Source organism: Arachis hypogaea, chromosome 4, assembly GCF_003086295.3.
Source record: "Arachis hypogaea cultivar Tifrunner chromosome 4, arahy.Tifrunner.gnm2.J5K5, whole genome shotgun sequence".
NCBI lineage: Eukaryota > Viridiplantae > Streptophyta > Magnoliopsida > Fabales > Fabaceae > Arachis > Arachis hypogaea.
Genome location: NC_092039.1, coordinates 596,792 through 602,073, shown reverse-complemented (window position 1 = coordinate 602,073; position 5,282 = coordinate 596,792). Strand labels below are relative to the sequence as shown.

The 5,282-nt window shown below is 32.5% G+C and overlaps 1 long non-coding RNA gene across 1 annotated transcript; it reads left to right on the top strand.

The window, feature by feature from the left end:
- Positions 1-563: 563 nt before the first annotated feature.
- On the top strand, positions 564-1,588 carry LOC140183967 (uncharacterized). The gene is made up of 2 exons (XR_011880560.1): positions 564-775; positions 899-1,588. It is a non-coding gene; the product is annotated as an uncharacterized lncRNA (long non-coding RNA).
- Positions 1,589-5,282: the final 3,694 nt, after the last annotated feature.

Below are 5,282 nucleotides of genomic sequence, written 5' to 3'. Positions count from 1 at the left end.
TTGCTATATATCTCAAAGAAATAATAATAATAATAATAATAATAATAATAATAATAATAATAATAATAATAATAATAATAATAAAAAATAAATAAATAAATAAATAAAAGAAGGTTATGCTTTCAATTTTTTAATATAAAATAAATATTAAATTTTATTAAGTGCAAATATTTTCTATGAATTTAACTCTGTTAACATAGTTTCTCGAGTTTATCATATATAAAATCAAAATTCAAATAAATTTTGGAAATCAACAAAACAAAGTTTAGACTATTTTATCACAAATGTTAGAGTCAATATTTTTTTTCTTATATTTAATTTATCTTACATTTAAGTCCACATTAACTAATTCTTTATCTTCTTCGCTAAAAGCTTTGGGCCCCTAGTGTTTCTTATTGCGGAGATTTTGATCGCTTTATCAACTAAACAATTTATAAATTTTTATATTTGAATGAAGTATAGAATTTTTCAATTTAATTTGGAGAAATATAGAAAAAATTACATATTTTTGTGTTGTATCTTGTTTGTTTCATCAAAAGAAATATATTTACACCTATTTTCAAGTTTGACATCTAACAATAACTCAGAAGATGGTTATCAAAAGCAAATAGGGCTGGTCGGCCCGATAAATTGATGGCCTGGCCGGTTCAGGTGGCAACGTGGATGGTTCGACGCAAACCTGCGCAAACTGGCTGATTCGACCCAAATCTATGAATTGGGCGAGTCATTTCTTGCTCCAACGCATGCTCCTCATGTTGTTTTGTGGAAAAAAATGGTATGAAGAGCCAATACTCTTATTGTACAATGCATACAATGGGATTAAATTGAAATTAAAATTAAATTATGGACAATTAACTAATTTTGATTTCTTTCTAATTTGAAATTTGAAACAAATTAGGATTACCGTCGGTTATAGAATCAAAACAACGAACTCTCTCTCTCTCTCTCTCTCTCTCTCAATATGGCGTGACCTCCATTCTCTTCATTTCTCCGAGAATCTCGCCGGTACAGCGCCGCCACGATCACCGCCTGCTGTCCGAGTCTGTTCCGACCAGCCTCTCGTCCGCACAGTCCATCGCCCAGCACCACGTTCCTTACGTTTGGTAGATCTTCGCGGCAACGCAGCAACCCAGACGTCCAACGAGGATAGTGCGCAGATGGTGTGTGCCTTTTTCCTGATGTCGACGTTGCAAGATGAACATGTTTCAAGTGTGCATCCTCCTTCATGCACATCACCTAGCCGAAGTTCCTTAATGGAGTGCGATATGGTTGAACCGCTGGGTTGTGTTCCATCTGCCGTCGGTAATGAGAATTCATCAAATCCACATGAAAACGTAGCCGACCATTTCGTCGTCGACAGTGAGCAATCAAACAAGGTGAGCAACTTACATTCAAAGCATTAATAATGGATGGTTATTTTTCAACTAATTTAGATGTTAAATCGCAATGCAAATGGCGTGATTATTTTTATGTTTAATAATGTTTACCCAGATGTGATGGAAGATTTGTGATTTAACCAAATTTGTGATTGTTTTATATTGAATGGTATGCTTATATGAATGGAGAATTTGCATAAATTAATTAATCATGGCATGCTTATATGACTATTTTATAATGGTATGGTATCCTTATATGCTTCCTGCATATTTTATGCTTATATGCTTATATGCTTCTTGCACATTATTATATGGTATGCTTATATGCTTCCTGCATATTATATTCTTATTTTTCATGCTGACGGGCTTATATGTTTATATGTATGGTGAATTTGCATAAATTAATTAATGGTATGCTTATATGAATGTTTTATAATGAATGGTATGTTTATATTCTTTCTGTATGTGTAGATAAGAATTTATGTATATAATTATACATGATGGTCATTGAATAATAAAAAAAGCAACTCTAGGGTGATGCAAGTGCTAAAATCGAGCACTAAATTATGTGTATGATAATTGTATTTACTGCATGTCAATTATTGCATGCTTATATGACTGTTTTAAAATGGTATGGTATGCTTATAGGCTTTTTGCATATTGTATGCTTATATGCTTATATGCTTCCTGGATATTATAGGGTATGTTTATATGCTTCCTACATAGTATATGCTTATTTTTCATGCTTACGGGCTTATATGCTTATATGTATGAAGAATTTGCATAAATTAATTAATGGTATGCTTACATGAATGTTTTATAATGAATGGTATACTTATATACTTCTTACATGTATAGATAAGAATTTATGTATATAATTATACATGACGGACATTGAATGAATAGAAAAAATAACTCTAGAGTGATGCAGGCGTTGAAATTGAGGACTGAATTATGTGTATGGTAATTGTATTTACGGCATGTTTAGCTATATGAGGTACAATGACATTGTGAAAGAGAATCCATAATAGTTACAATACTTATATAATAGGTAAAATGAAATAATTAATTCAATTACCCATCATTGTCATTTTCATGTATTTGTTTTTAAGCTAAAATGGGTAGGATGATTAACTTGATTTCTAGTTGTTGTTGCGTTTCCAAGAACTTCAATGCGGCCTTAGCATCTATCGCGCCTGCCCGCTTTTACTTCTCTATTGCATTATAGATATTCTTTATCTCGAACCCAACAGTCTCGATTTCCCCTGACTGATTGGCAAAGGCTCGGAATATCGTCGGCACTTGCAACCCAGCTTTCCTCATCGAATTGATTTGGTGCAAATCACCTTCCTTTACTGCTCTGTGTGATCGCATCAGACCCCTAAACCTGGCATCTAGCATGGGATGATTATAGTTATCATAGAATTGTTCAACAAACTATCACCCACTGGTATCATCGACGTGCACCTTAATTCGAGCTTCACACTCGCACCCTGTGATCGGTCGTGGATCCGTCTTCCTCTTTCCCTGCTGCATGTGTTTTCCATTTCGCTCTCTTTCCCTCGAGCACATGAATATCTGCTAAATAATTTTACCCTCCATCCTCTGCTTTGTTCTGCATCCCACCTTTGACCTCCTCACCGAGAATCCCTTAATGCAACCGTATTCGTTGTAGTAGTCATAAGCTGCCTACAAGTTTATGAACTCCGTCGTTAGGATGTCCTTCGTTGTGAGGACTGAAAATTCAATTGCGTTAAACGATCCTATCTCCTCAACAATCCTCATTGATGCTTTTACATCTATGTCCGCATCTACGGCGGACAAATCCATCGCTTCTGCTTCCTCCACCGGCACAGTTTCACTGCTCATCCCATCTCCTGCATCCTGCAACAAACAACATACGGCATAGGTGACAGTAAGCGGTGGGCCACATCAACAAAAAATTCATAAAATGAGTAACACATAACCTGCGGCGCATGGACGCAGTAAAAATTAGATGAAAACTCGTAGCTGCGCTCCACAAACCCATTTGCCTGTCACAGTTCAAATATCGCACTGAGTGAAAATTGGCATTATCAATGATAACTACGAACACGCAGCTATATCCCACACCCCCTAAAATAAACCCGTACATATACCGGATCCAAGTAAAATCCATTCAAGTATAGCGACCAACCCCAATTTCAACAAACATTTTAATAAGCAACAACTCAAATTCGCCCGTGTGCCGCCTTAAATAGCAACCAGAAAATTATTTCCAGACCATTCCTCCACCAACCTCCCTGAGAAAACACTAAACGATAACAAACTTAGAGTCATCGACACAGCGTACCTGCAAATCTAATTGCCTCGTCTAATTCATTGCCTTCTTTTATGGTGAATCACAAGTCGTCCAGATCTCGATTTACGCTTCCACGCCGCTCAATAGTGAATTCACCGCCGTCTTGAAGCACCGTCTCTTTTCAGGTGGTCCAAATGAAGCTTCACAGTGACCACGTCGCAGCATAACCCTCCATATTAATTGACTCTAAGAAAATCTCGTCTCTTTTCTCCCTTATTATTTTTTTTTCAAAATTCACCTTCAACTGCTATTTTATTTATTTGTGAATTGACCCCATATTTTTTCTTAATTTACATTACTACCTAATTCATGAAAGACCAGAAAATACTTTTTTTCACTTAAAAAACTCCGTAAAACAATAATTTTCTTTTGTTCAAAATCTTATCCTAATATGCCACCCGATTGTCAATGTTTTCGCAGTACGCATTTATGTCCCCACCTTGCAACTTCCTACGTCACAATATTTGAAACAAAGTGACACGTTGAAAATTTTGTAAGAAGAAACTTCCCACTCTTTTCAATAAGCTCGAACCCATATGTTGACCAGTACACTGGTGTTGGATTATATTATACTAACTTTTAAACCCATTTTATCATCATACATTAAATTATTTCGGTTCTTTTGAATACTATACTCTTTGATTTAGGTTTTCATAAGAGAATATAGTTATAAACTACAATCTTAAAAGTATTTAGTCTTGATTTCTATAGTAATCTCATTTAAATATGAGCCGAAAGTTTACAAAAATATTTCACTCAAGACTTTGAGTTTTTCTTTAAGAAAATGATAAAATAATTTATTTTTTTGACTAACAAACTATTATTTGAAATTATTTAAACTAAATTACCATAATATTCAATAGAATTAACGCAAATATATTTTAATACGAAATTGAGGACTTAACCAAAATATATTAGGAAATTACCTGAATAAAAGTTCTATGAAGATCGAAATTAAATTTCATTTTTTTATATATAGAATTTAGTTAATATATACGTTACAGATATATGATAAGATTATTATTAATAAAATATTTTAGATATTTTTATTTAATAAATAAAAAATAAATACATTAAAAATTTAAATTTTTGTATTATAAAAAAATAAATTTTTATTTATTTATTATCTTAAGATGTATTTTTAGAGTATAAATTAGATAAACCTTTATATATAAACCATAAAAACAAAAGGTGTTGAATGAATATTAAAGGATATTTTTGTTAAATGAACTAAATTAACTCAATTATTATTAAAGATGTACATTTTCTTAAGATAAAATATATTATATAACTCAATTATTATTAAAGGATATTTTTGTTAAATGAAGTAAATAGTACCTTTATTCTAATTAGGTAGGGGAGAGAAGTGTAAATTTTTTTTTAAAAAAATATATTATTTAGTATCTCAAGAAAAATGAGTATATTTTTTAAAAATAAATAAATAAATAAAATATTGTTTACATGCCCTTCCCCGGCGGTTGTTCTTTGAACGTTCTAAAGCGCAACTACTCTTTATTTTATTTTCCCCTAATGCAGCTATATTAATTATTTTCTACTGAGACAAA